Genomic DNA, 14,340 nt, shown 5'->3' with positions numbered 1-14,340 from the left:
AGTTTTATATAGCGCGAACTAGACCCGAACTGAATCAGGTATCAGAGCGCTTTACATAGCACCAGTTCCGTTACATGAGGACACGCATTCATTTTAGGCACGGGGAGATTAAGTGATTTGCCCAGAATCACAGGAGGTTTTTGGCGTCGTTACCGAGACTCGAACCCAGATCCCCAGGTCCGAGGTCGAGCGCCCTAGCCGTTAGGCCAATCCAAGTGTGGAACTGCTAATATATGGAGAAAAATGAACTAAATTGCAAAGTATAAAAAGTTGTACTTGCCTTGTGTATAGAAATCTTAAGGTGTGGTATCTAGGCATACCACCCCCAGTCCTCAAAGTAATCCAAAATAACTAAAAAATTATCTAAAAGAAATTACTGTGTGATACAAACTGCATTTAAAAGTGATACAAACCTGTAACAATTGCAATTTCAAGTATCTATTACTCACCTGTGCCAAGTCTTGTTAGGTTCTAAAATAAAACATACGTATATCTTTTTTAGGTCTCGCCTGGCGAAAGCAGCGCATGCGCTGCTCTCTCTATGGAGAGGACCTTTTGGAATCGATTCAGCCAAAGCTAAATGCACGTGCGTCCAGATGGACAAAGATGGCTGCTCTCTCCATCCGCAAAGCCAAGCATGCAGGTATAGGGACAAACAAATGCGCACGTGTGTGAAAGATGGCATCGGGCAGTCCACATGCGTGTGCATTTTTTGTGTGCTTTCACTTTTCCTCCCTCCCCCCGAAGCCCCCAGGTACTGGCACACGTGCGTAATGCTTTTTGGGAGGAGGGGGCGAAGAGGAGGAGGTTGTTTTATATGCGCATTGCAGGTGTGATGTAGGAGGGTTGTGTTTATAGTCAAAGGCTGGCTCGTGATTGGCAAAATGCTTTTATTGGGCGTGCATGCCCACTTTCACTTTGAAAGTGCAGCGGGGCAATGCAGCTGTTGCAGGATTAACTTCACACCCCCATACTACATCGCTCACAGAGTTTCACCAGCTCAAGAACCTAGTGAACGAGTTGCGGGTCGAGTACCTGCAGATCACGCCGCTGAGCTGCAAGGGTGGTGCACCGCCAGCCGCTCCACACAGCCCGCCCGTCACCTACATGCACATCTGAGAGACGGAGAACGGCAGCATGGGGTCTTCCTGCTGCAGAGCGGGTAGGTGTATATCCTGCTGCACAACCACCCGGGCATGTAAGGCATGATGAAGGTGCTCTACGGCACCCTCAGCATCTGTGGCTTCGACCGGCTGCAGGAGGTATCCGGGGCCACGTCGCCCCACCATTCAGCCCGCCCCTCCAGCCCTTCCAGAGAGACACGCTGCGCTGAGCCCTGCACCGATCATTCGGCCAGTTCGACCCCACCAGCCCTCCCTGCCTGCTCAGCCCGCACAGGGCCAACCTGCACCAGATCAGCACTCTGGACGGGCCTGCTGCTTTCCTCGACATTCTGGTGCCACCTTACGACCCAGGAGACGGGCGTGACTGCCACTACTACCAGCTGCTGCAGCCATCCTCCACTGAGCCCAACGCCGAGGGCGGTAAGGAGGAGGAGGGTGAGAGCCGCGAAGTGTGGCTCCTGGAGGTCCCCCAGCCGGCTGACTTCTGGTGTAGAGGAGATCCTTACCTGGGGCCCAGCATGACACTCTGAGAGCATGGGTGACCTGTGAGCACCTTAGTCAGAACCGTGTCAGCCACCCAGGAAAGCATCAAATCTGTGCTTGGGGCCCTGGCTCTTTGAGACAGTGGGTGTGCGGGCCATTCTGTCCTCCCGTGTGTTAGGTGGACACACAAGCAGACTGCCTGACTCTGGGTGGAGGTCACAGGATGGACATGCAGGAAGAGGTAGGCAAGGGGTCAAAGGACTGGCCTAAAACAAGCTCCCTTACTGGCCGGAATGTGTATGTTTGTGGGACGGGGCAGTGCCCATGGATGGCACTCCACACAAGTCTCTGTGGAAACAGTTTATCTGTCATCGCTGTCCCTTAGTATTCCCTCTTGGGTTTTTGAAGATTTTACTTTCGGAGTCAATCACTTTATCTCCCCTTACCTACCAAAAATGAATGTGTCCTTGTGTTATGTAACTGGTGCCCATGTAAAGCGCCCCAACACCTTCTGGTCGAGTTAGCGCTATATAAAAAACAACAAAAGGCAGCAGCTTTCTTAAAGTATGCACCCAGGTTAGAATGTCATCCGTATCCAACAGGACTGTCTCACCAATGCTCCAATTAGAAAACTCACCACATAAAAAAACAAGCACGAAAAAGCTTTGCTATACAATACCATTAGCAAAGCAAATGGCTTTAACTTAATCAAAGCCGAGACCTATTTCACTTTCAATGCTTGTTTATACTTACCTAATTGGTCTGGATTCTCTCTCTGAGTGTGTGTATCAGTCCTTGAGTGAATTCAATAAATGCTTAACACACCCTCTGGATAAGCCTAACAGCTCGCCCACACTACCACAAGAGAGCTGCTGTTAGTACTTACCTAATTTAGCCTCTGCTATACCTCTGGAGACTTCCTGGACTCTGCACACACTATAACTTACTTTGGTATAGTATATACAGAGCCAGCTTCCAACAGTCAATCAGAAGCTGGCCACTATATCATGACAGTTACTCCAGGGAGATATTTTTGCAACAATTGCCTGATGACCTTGTGGTTGCTTTCCACTACAAAATAGCTTCATTCTGGTCTAAATTTGCCATTACTGATTTGTCACAGCAAGGTAATATCGGATTGTGGTCCTGCCCTATTCCGTTCTGCTAATTAATTTCTTACCTAGAGACTAAAGTCTCCTGAACAACCAGCTCGTTCAAATCAATAGCCTCACCCAAGAAAATATACAATGGTAGGTTTCCCAAAAGGAGAAAGCCCATCCTCACACTCCTCATCAAAATGGTCCTCAATGCATTCCTGAATGAAGCAGATACCTCCAACAAGTAAAACATGCTTGGACCCCTCCACTGATAAAGAAAGCCACTTCTGGCCCAGCGTACTTTGGCAACTACAGACTGATCTCTCAGCTCCCTTGCAGAGTGAAGATTCTGGAAACAACCTAAGAATCCAACTTGTTCAAGTCTGGATACTTATCTGTAATCCAGTCTGGGTCTTCCAATGTACAGGTGATTGTTTCCAGAAGCGACAATGTCGCACTACATTGGAATATGTGGTAGGCATGTACTATCGAGAAGCGGTGAACAACCTTTACCACGAAACTATTACAACGCACTACCATTACAACGCGGTCATTACAACGCAAACCATTACAACGCATTGCGCTGGGGGGCGCTCTAGGATAGGGAATATGTTTAATTTACTATCCAACACCTTCCCTAGTGTCCACGGGGACTGGAGTTGGAATAGTAAATTAAACTATTCACTATCCAGCACCCCAAAGCGCTATGCGTTGTAATGGATTGCGATGTAAAAACCGCGTTGTAAAGGCAGGCGTTGTAATAGCCTGCGTTGTAACGTCATACATCCTCGAGAAGCTTCCACCTCCTTAGGAGGAAAATCCAAAGGCAGAAAACGTCTCCTTGCTGGATGAAGACTTCAGGGGCTTAATGAAAATCACAAATCTGGAATCCTTCAGGAGCGAGGAGTCAGGATCAGCAAATAGAAAGGACGAGGAAACAAGTAAAGGAATGATGCACCCTGCAATCAAACAAACAGCCTTTCAACAGTAAAAGAACAGGAAAAGGAATGCCATCAAACACCACATGACAGGAAACATATTAGACTGATAAACTCAGCAAAAAACCAATAAAGGTACAGCATGATGAAAAAGGAAAAGAGAAGAGAACAAAAAACTAATGACTAGCTGCGGGGTCACCTTAGTAGGCAGCTGCAAACCTTCAGGCAGGTGACTGCCATTTTGGAGATGTAGAGAGAAGGAGCATCAGCAAGGACCCCAGCTAAACAAGAGAAAACAGGGCAAGTTGAGAGCCTCTCTCAGCCCATAGCTACTTGCTTTGTATGGTGGCTTCTGAGCTACTGGAACTGTGGGACCCTGTAAAGTAGCGGTGTTCTCAGGTGCCCTTGCGGCCGAGAATCTGCAGACACAACAGTAAACCCTCCTCCCGGAGCCCCAGGTTTGTTAGGAAAGGCCAGACAAAAATGCTGAACCAGTCTTAGGACACGGATGAAAAAGGCAGCAACCCAAGAATGCTCACTATCATGATAGCATTTCTATTGAACAAAGAAGAACAGCTTAAAATCCGGAGTCACAAATCACATTGACCTTGCATTCTGGTATCCCATTTAGTATGACAGAAGGAGATTGAGAGATACAATTAAAAGTATCAGGTACGAAATGCTTTAACTGGGAGACAGGAAATGTAGGGTAAATCTTCTAGAGTTGGGAAGATGGAACCTAAAGGTGACTGTATTGATTTGTTTGGTTAAAAGGACACAAGAATTGAGGACGTAACCAAAGTGGCAACTTTTGAGTGGGCAAAAACATGAAAGACATTCAAACCTTATCTCCCACCTCTGAAATCAGACTGCTCAACTTGTCAGTCCTAGCTTTCATAACTGTATTAGAATCTTGAAGATTCCAAGTAATTACTCTCCTTTCAGGATCAAATTTCTCTAGAAAATCAGTGGCAGCAGGAAAAAGAGAAGACTTTGGAGAAGAAGGAAAGGAACAATGATGGGAGCCCTGGATGCAATAGAAAGGGGATACTTTAGTAGAAGAGTGAACAGAGTTGTTATAAGAGAACTCTGCCAAGGATAGGTATTTTGTCCCAGTTGTTTTTAGAAGCTTTATAAAAGCACCTCAGATATTGATCTAAACTCTGATTAACCCATTCCATTTGATCACTTCACCATGGATGATAATCTGAGGACCTGGCAGGGGTAAATCCACAATAAAGTTGGTGGAAATTGTGTGCCAAGGATGAGCAGGAATAAGCAATGGCTGAAGAAAACCAAAAGGCTTATCATGGACTGTTGTGGACTGTGCTCCGATAGGACAGGACTTGACACAGAGCTCTACATTGTGGTGAACCGTAGTCCACCAGAAGGAACCCAAGATAAGAACTAAGGTTGATTTTACTAGACAATGGCCGGCTACTGCTGAGTCATGACATATTTTCAGAACCTTGTTTGAAGACTCTTAGTGGCCGATTTTCCAAGAAGTCATGCAACGCAGTGCAGCAGCCAAAAATGTTGCACTGCATTGCATGACAGAGAGGGAGCAGGAGAGAGCCATATCTACAGAGATATGACTCTCTCCTCCCCTCTCTCTAGTGCCAGTGCTGATTTCAGCAGCCATGCACCAGGCGTACACCTTAGCACCATACCGCTAAGGCGCATGCCTGAGTCTAGCATGGGTTTTGTACAGGAAGGGTATCCTTCCTGTACAACATACTATGCTTAGACAAGTTCAAACACTTTTCTCACTTTGTATGTGTGCTGCACAGTGCAGCAGGCATGCAAAATAGGAAAAAAAGAGAAATGAAAATATTTCTCCTCTTAATGCGTCCTTTCAGATGGCATTAACTTTTGGTGCTAAACCCTGTCTACAACTCTTTGCAGATAGGGTTTTGCATCAAAAGGCATGGGTGGTTGCATTGGAACGCCCATGTACGACCAATGTAGCGCCCCCTTGGCGATAAGTAACACAAAGCAATACTTTGCACTGCTTTGGGTTGCTTGTGGGATACTTTCCAATGCAAAACAAGTTTTGCCAAGGAAAGTAAATGGGTAAAAACACATTTTGTGCTGGTTAGCGTCACTTTTGTGACGCTAACCAAGCGCAAAATGTTTGAAAATCTACCCCTTAGTTGGGACCAACAAGGCTGGCTAAAAAAATATCGATTTTGGGGGAGGCCAAGGGCTCTCAACTCTGCAGAGCATCAGGATCTTCCTTAGAGATCATAGCCCCCCCTTACACGCTGTCAGATGGACTTTGCCAGACCAATAGCCTTTTCAGGTAGTAAAAGGACAGGCTTCTCATGATCCTCAACATCAATGTCCCATCTAGATAAGGCATCAACAAGAATGTCTGAGTGCCTGGAATGTGAGTTCCAAAAAAGTCATATTCAGTGCTTTAAATGGGCCGGTACTCACCGGTACTGAGTACCAGTACTTCTTATTTTTTCCGAGTCGAATACCAACACTTCTCCACTATCAAGCAGAGTACCGGTACTCAGGGTTAGATTGATGAATTGGGCACTAGACTGGTGCGTGCCCTGTTTTGGCAGCATATTGGCCGTTTGCCGTCTGTCTATATTATGCAGCTGTGGCAAGCTGCCCGATGGGGCCTGAATGGCCTATCTAATGCCTGACGCAGGGAAAAGAGGGCCTCTGCTCCGTTTCTTCCCAAATGGAAGCTCTCATTGTCCTCACCATCCCCCTGTCAGGCGTCGATGCTGGGTCGTGTTGTTAATGTTTGGGTCATTGGCTAGGGACTGTGCCTGAGTGGCCGTTGAGGAGCCAGGTAAAAAGGGCCATTTTCACCCCATTGGCCCCCCACTGAGTCTGACTGTCTTTTTCCTGACACACTTGGTCATTCAGATCCACCCCCACCCCGCCAGCCTGCTGGGACATTAAGTCCATGACGGGCGGGTATGAGGTGCTGAAGACGGCCTAAGCTGCCCCCTTGGTTGCGAGATGAGGTGGGAAGAGGTCAACTGATCTTCCCATTGGAGGCCAGTATTGTTGTTCACCTTACCTTTTCCCTGTTGGAATTTCCACATGCTCAGGACCCAGCAATGTTCACTGACTGCCACTGCAAGCTCTATGGCCCTGGGACCTTCCAACGTGGGGAGAGGAGGGAGAATGGGAGTGAGTGAAGGTGAAGAGTGAGGGGTAAGGAGATTGAGTTTAAAGTAGGAAAAGATAGAGAGGCGGAAGGGGTAAGCGCAAATAGAGATAGAGAAGAGATCCAGACGGCTATGGAAAGCAGAAGAGAGGCGCGGAGATGGCAGATTAGAAATAGAAAGAGTGATGGTAGAGAGAGTGATTGTATACAATTTGGGTAAAGAGAGGGGCGCAGAATCAGCCACAAAGGGGAGTAAATTGAGTTTTGGAGGGATCGGAGGTTAGAGATGTGAAGACAGATCGAGAGTGTATGGTTGTCTGTGAGAGACAAACAAAACCAGATAGGAAGAGAATCCGCAGGTATTTGAAAAGAAATGTGTGGAATGCTTATTTGTGTGTGTGCACTCCTGAATATATAAGGATTGCGGCAAATGCAAGAAAGTAGAAAGATTAGAATGATTATGATATGAAGAAGCTATTATTACAAAACAAAGAAACATGAACATTTGCTGCTTGGCCTTCATTTTGTGTAACAAGCACATTTTGTTTATACGGATACATTTCTCACAAGTTTTGTTCTGTCACGCAACCAGTGTAAGTGCCAGAGTCTCTCCCATCCTAGACATTGTTCTTTAGCCCGAAAGTGATAATAGTACGGTTGATGGCTTGGCTCATTCAGGGTTTTAGCTGTTAATCTGGGCATATGGAAAGTCTGAGACCACTATCCAGGGCAAAGCAAGGGCAAAATGAATAATCAATAAAAGTGTTTTGTATCATCTTGCCTCACTTGCCTCTAACCACGCCCACTAGCCACGCCCCTAGCTCAATTTAATGAGTACCTGCACTTATTTTTTCCCATTTAAAGCACTGGCCATATTGTGAAAAGAAAGAGACCCAGCTAACTTGTTTCCTTGATCTACTCTGAATGCTCTGCACAAACTGGAGGGTTTGATGGTCTGTCTAAACCTCAAAAGGTTCAGCTGCTCCCATCAAATGATGCTGCCACTCCATGAAGGCATGTTTAAGGACCAAGAGCCTGCGTTCCAGAATAGAATACCTTTGTTCACAAGGATTCAAGACATGGGAGAGATAAAAGCTGGAATGCTCCCGATTCTCCTCCACCTTGACCTGAAGCAAAAACGCTCCCAAAGCAAAATTAGAGACATTGGTTACCACAATACATTTCTTGATTGGATGTGTATGCAGAGAATAGGGCTTGGGTGGGAGCCGTCTTGAGCTTGATAAAGGTCCCCTGCAACTTTGGTTTCCAAGACATACCTTTAGTTAGGTTCCATTTTCAGACTGTCAGAAATGCAACTGGTCGTTTCAGAAATGTTTTCAATCCATTCTCTATTGAAGTTATCAGATACAAAAAACTCTGGATCTCGTTGATAGACTTGAGGGTTGGCCAGTCCAAAATGGTGGATATCTTAAGAGGGGCGATATATACTCCACTCTCTGAGAGGCTGTACCCTATATACCCCACTGTTGTTTCCAATTTATTTTTCTCCGCCTTACAGGATACATGCTTCTTCCAAAAGCGAAGAAGGACTGAAAAAAATTGGAGTTGATGCTCCAGAAGAGAAGCAGAGAAGATCAGAATATTGTCTAGGTATACCACAAGAAATTGGTTCAGGATGTCAGAAAATATGCTATTGATGAACCTATGAAAAACTGCTGAAGCATCTTCATAAGGCAAAAGGGCATGACCCAATATTCGTAGTGTCGAAAGGGTATTAGAAAGGTCGTCTTCCACTTATGACCGTCCTTAATCCGGAGCAGGTGGTAAGCTCCACTGAGCCCTAACTTTGCGAAACATTTTGCACCATGTGCAGACTCAAATATGTGTTTGATGAGTGGAAGTCGGTAACGGTCCTTAGTGGTGACCTTATTTAACCCACAATAATCAATTCAAAGTCTCAGCTTTTTGGGCTCTGAGGAACAAAAAAAAGTGGGCTCTGCAGTTTATGGAGACAGGACAAGCAGGCCTTTCTAAAGAATCTCTTTCAAATGTTTCCTCAAAACCTGTTTCTTGTGCTGGGACAGAGAGTACATTCTACTTTAGGGAATTACAGCTTCAGGAAAGGATGGGATGAGGGACACAGAGCTAGGCTTTTGAAAGACACCAAAATGTTCCTAGTAAACCATAGGAATTAACACATTTCTGACTAACAATAGCTTGAAGACTTTCCTTTAGAAAGTTCTTGTACCATCGGAGCCCAATAACTCCTGTGCAAATACCAGGTATCTCTACAGAACTGTGATAACAGAGATACAACTCTTGCCTCGGAATTGACATCTGAATTGTGTAGTTCCAGCCAGGGTATCCCTATGGCATAGTTAGGAGACGTGATTAAATCAAACGTAAATATCTCCTTATGACTGCCTAAATACACCAAGAGCGGATCCCTGATGGAGGTCATGAAATCAGAATCCAAGGAGATCTGTATATTATTTGTACATGTCCCAGAGATGACTTCTTCCTGAACAGAATTTGGAATCTCTGGACACAACTCAAGCCCATGCACATGGCAGAGTTTTGAAGGGTTAAGTCTAATACGAACAAACGTGAACTGGACCCACAGGAGGAGCTGAACACTTTAGGAAAGTAGAATCTTCTGCCACTTTCTCCTACACAAAGGACCAAATCTGGAATTTTCCATGTGGCGTGGAAAGTCAAACAGTATAGTCTTGCATCAGGTGACTTGAGCTTACACAATAGAGACATAAGACTCTCTTGAGTCTTCAATCCCTTTTGGTGTTAGACAATAAGCCTGTAGCAGAAGCAAACTGCATTGGTTAGTCAGGCACATGAGGCAAAGAATTAGTAGGCCTAGTAGGCATCTATAAGGCAACTTCGTAGAGCATAACATACACCCTATTGATGAGGTAGCTTGGTATTAAAAACACAATCTAGGGTAAGTAAAATGCATATGTGGCCTAATGTAGCTATTTGCTTCAAAAAGCTAGCATTTTAGCTGTAACAGCTTTCCATATTTTTGGTCCTATTACGGTCGGAGAGATTCCTCCAGTGCGAACGCTTTTAAATCTTGAAATACTCAGGGGAGCTCCTAAGTTTGTCGGAGAGAGAGTCCAATTTTTGAAGATTAAAAATCTATCTGTCAGACTCATTTTAAACATACTGACGATGATTCAGGTTTTTCTCCGAAGTCTCTAAGTAAATACTGTTGAGTAATTTGAAGATAGGGTTTTGTGGAGAATAGATAGAAAAGGAAACATCTTTGAAGCAAGTTTAAATGAAAAAACACAAAAAAACTGCTGCAACCTGTGATCATAAAATCATAATGGCATCACCAAGGTTCTTAACTAACTCAGAGGGCTTGTGGGATAAGCACATGTAAAGAGGACATAGGGGCACATGCATCAAAGGTAGGAATTGCGATTCTTTAATAGCGATTATTAAGAATTCGCTATTAAGGAGTCAAAATTACCTATGCATGTAGGTTTCGCATAAAAATGTGTGATTCCTACATATTCCTTATTAGTGAATCGCAAATTGCGATTCGCTATTAAGGAATGCCTTACCATTCATTCCTATGGGCCTGAAGGTCCAAGGCCATGCCCCCTTTTTACACCACTCTGCAAACGCGCCTCCTGGCGTACTGCTGGTGGGACATTGAGGTCCTTTTGTGTCCTGAGGACCTCAGGACAAAAGTGGACTTCATCCCCGAGCATCAGTGCGCCCGGAGGCGCGTTTGTAGAGTGGTGTAAAAAGGGGACGTGGCCTCGGACCACTCTCAGCAATTCAGCTGTGTGGGGCTTACTGGAGGTACCTGGTGGGGATGTACGTTGTTACAACGCAGGTTGTAACAACGCATACCTTTACCACGCGGCCGCTACAACGCAAGTCGTTACCGTCGTGGTAACGACTTGCGTTGGAGGGCGCGGATTTAGGATTTTTATAATTTTATATTCCAACACCAGTCCCCGTGGATATTAGGGAAGGTGTTGGAATATAAATTCATAAAATTCCTTATCCCACAGCGCCCTCCAGCGCAAGTCGTGGTAACGACTTGCGTTGTAACGGCCGCGTGGTAAAGGTACCACGTTGTAAAAGATTCGTGGTAAACGTTGTTTACCACCTGGTGGGCTAGTTGGCCTAAAGCCCCATAGGAATGAATGGGAAGACATTCGCAATTTGCGAGTACCAAATAGGTACTAGGAAATTAGGAATGAAATTTCAAGGGTGATAGGGGGCCAAAAGGCCATCCTGATGCGCCCCCAAAACAGGTAAGTGTGCACATGTGGCACACATACATGCCCTAAGGGGATGTGTGTGCGCCACATGGGACTTAGAAAAATGCAAAAAAGTGCATTTTTGTAAGGATTTGCAAATTACCACCAACTTGAAGATGGTTGTCATTTTCGATTCCTTAAAGCAGGGTCACAATTTTTTCATGCTTCCTGCATTGCATTTTGGGAATCACAAGTTGCAATTCCCTAAATGCATTTGCAAAATAAGTAATGGCATAAATTGTGATCCCCTATTTTGCGAATTGCTTTGGGCTGAAATGGCTCAATACCGGTCGGAAATGGGCCGATTCTGTGAATCGTGCCATTTGCGACCGATATTTTGCCTGATCCATGTGCCCCATAGACTCTTATCCCAGATGTTTTTAAGTTGTGTTTAAGAAGAACTTCTGACTTCATGGGGTTCGTTTTGAGAATATTCACATTCTTCTAGTGACCAACAAGATCTAATTTCACTGAGAGTTTCTCAGGCTTGACACCATTTTGGCACCCCATGCTAAGAAGCAGCTGAGTGACATCAGTGGAGAAGAAGAAAGGACTGCGTACACCATTCAAAAGATAGGCTAGAGTCCACAGGTAGATGTTAAAAAGAAGCGATGACAGTGAGATCCCCAAGGAGCTTCCCAGGGCACAGGTCTATGGCCAGAGAAAAAAGAGCCTACCTTTACCATCTGAATATGATCTGACGCAAAGGATTTTAACCAAGTGAGTGCTTGTCCTTTGTTGGAAGCATCAGACAGGTGGATGAGCAGACCCAGAAAGTCGCCAGTGTCAAGTAAAATCAGAAACCAGCACTACCACCATCCTCATTCCTTTTCAGTTTGTTCAAAACCAATGCCAAATTTGTACTGAGCCCTGGCCTAAAGCTATTTTGGCATAATTCCAGGACAGAAATCGTTCTACAAAAGTTTGTACTTGGAAGTTAACAGATGTTTCTAAATGTTTGTCAGTAGAATGGAATCATGAAATCGGCATAAAATTCACCGTATTGCAAGAAGCATAAAGATGGTTTCTTCAATAGGTGTCTAGCAATGGCTGTTTTAAGATTGAGAAAAACACTGCCTAGTCTAAGGCGGAGTTCAGAATTTCTTTGAAAGATCTGACTTATTGTTCTCTTTTTAACACCCTCCTACCTGCCAACCTTAAGAAAAACACACCTTGTGAGGAGGGGGCATGGCCTTGGAGGGACCTTGTGTACAAAACTACCTAGGAGGCACTTTTGTGGCCTTGCCCACCAAATCGCCTCCTCCTGAAAACAAGTCTGCTGAGGCTGGTAGCAAACTCCTGGGGTGTTTTCAACCACATAATGGATGTCAGTTTTTAGAAGCCTACAAAAAATAAAAAGAGGGCTGAGTTGTTCCTGGAGGACAGGATAATGAAAGTGTTGGTGCCAGGCAAATCATCCAAGTTTTTTTGCATTGAAAGGGCGCACAGGGCATTGGTCCCTCCTCCGCATCCGGGGGCCCCGCCGAGAGCCATCATAGCTTGATTCTTTAACTGTAGGGACCGTTCTTTGCAGTGGTTTTCTGCTCGTTTATCTGCCACAGTTGATATCGGCTCCTCAATGGGTGACCATGTGAAGGTAGCTGATATTGTGTGACACACGGTGGCACCGTGTGAGTTGGCAGGTCTGCACCCTGCCAGGTCAGATATGTAATGGAGAGCCAGAAGGTCTGATCGTTATCATAAGATTTTCAAGCTCAGTTATAGAAAGTTGGTTAAACTCTGTCAAAAGTTTATAGGTGAGGGACACGTTAACTCCTCATGTAATCCATAGGTATTTGACAGATGGTCGTTGGTGATTTCCCCCTAATGTCACAGATTTTATTTTTGAAAAAATAGTGATAAGGTGTCGACCAAATTTTAAGAAGGGATGATCTCTTTGGCTAAGGCAGCTGAACTAGTTTTGTTTTGAAAACATTGTTTTGAAAATTTTTATTTTAAAATATTTGAAACATAATTTTTCTTTTTGGCAGCACTAACTAAGGTTATATTTATGTAGCTGGTAATGATAAATTGTTTATCATTCTTATCATGAGAGAACCTCCAATTAGATTCCAACATGCGTAGGTGAGATCTTGTGTCTTTAAGGGCAGGCGAGTACAACTTACAGGTAAAATGTGTTTTTCATAATTTTTTTATCTCTTTTGTATTCAATGTATTCAGAGTGTTCCTCGTTGAGTTATTATAATGATTGAGCAAAACCAGTGTATCGCTTGAGTTAATATCAGAACCCAAGTTGTAATCGTTTTGGGCGGCTAATTCAATCTTGGATAGTTTACTGAAGGAGTGAGCTTTTATCTTGAGCCACTATTGAGAGAAGAAGCCTACAGCAGGATTTGGTCCTTCAAAAAGAATAACAATTAAGAAATGATCAAACTGTATACTAAAGTGGTACCAGGAGTTCATGGTTTTGTGTGTAGAAAATTAAATCAATATTATGGTCTGCAAGATGGGTAAGGACAGATGGGTAGGTAAGGACAGAGAAACCTTCTTTCAAATTAAAGGCTTCTATGATCTGAGCCAACATTTTATTTTGGTGTGACAGGAGATTGTAGACGATTTGGTTAATGGACATGAAAATATCAAGAGATTATCCGTTTTGTATGGTTGGCACACATGATATCATTTTGAGGCCTTCATTAAAAATAAGCATTTCCGGAGGAGCCAAGATGGCGTCCAGGTCGGACGCGTAGTCCCTCGGCTCCGGGAACCATCACCTCCTTCATAACTATCCTGCCGGTGATCCTGTGCCAAGGCGGCACACGGCGGAAGCAGACGGGCTCCGACGGCCTGTGCCGAAATCCTGAAGCTCGCACTTCATCGCAAGTGGGCGAACCGTCCGACTACAGTTTGTGGCCTGCAGCAGCTCTGTGGCCAGGACCTCGAGTGGAAGCTGTGACCAGCTGCCAGGTGATCAACATCGGGCTACAGCGTCTGGGGCGACCCGGTCGGAACTCTCCACCGCGCATCTGACGAGCTTGCATTGTGTGCCCCACTGGACTGTAGGTACAGAGATGAGTGTGCCTTTCGGTTTGACTGAGTAAATCATTCGCCTGCATGAGCCCGGACTGTTGACTGCCCAGAGACTGCTCGTGCACTCTCCCGCTAACGGCGGGCGGCTCCCGGATTTTCTGCTCCCTCGACGCTGGACGGAGCGGCATCTCTAAGGGACAATATTTATGGCCATATCACGGTTCAGCCTGCCGCTCCTTGCCACCCAGGGAATTGGTGCCCCTTTGTGTGTAGCCCAGCCTGACTTGTGGCGTCTCTACTGAATACTATGGAGGGCGT

The 14,340-nt window shown here is 45.1% G+C and overlaps 1 protein-coding gene and 1 pseudogene across 3 annotated transcripts in view; one reads left to right on the top strand and one right to left on the bottom strand.

The window, feature by feature from the left end:
* Positions 1-14,340, bottom strand: part of VRTN (vertebrae development associated) — a 131,781-nt gene that overhangs the window by 97,015 nt on the left and 20,426 nt on the right. The gene's annotated exons all lie outside the window — the stretch shown is intronic.
* LOC144783167 (2-aminoethanethiol dioxygenase-like) lies at positions 904-1,654 on the top strand (annotated as a pseudogene).

The sequence above is a fragment of the Lissotriton helveticus genome, chromosome 9 (assembly GCF_964261635.1).
Source record: "Lissotriton helveticus chromosome 9, aLisHel1.1, whole genome shotgun sequence".
NCBI classification, from domain to species: domain Eukaryota; kingdom Metazoa; phylum Chordata; class Amphibia; order Caudata; family Salamandridae; genus Lissotriton; species Lissotriton helveticus.
The sequence above is the reverse complement of the archived record's forward strand: the minus strand, read 5'-3'. Positions and strand labels throughout refer to the sequence as shown.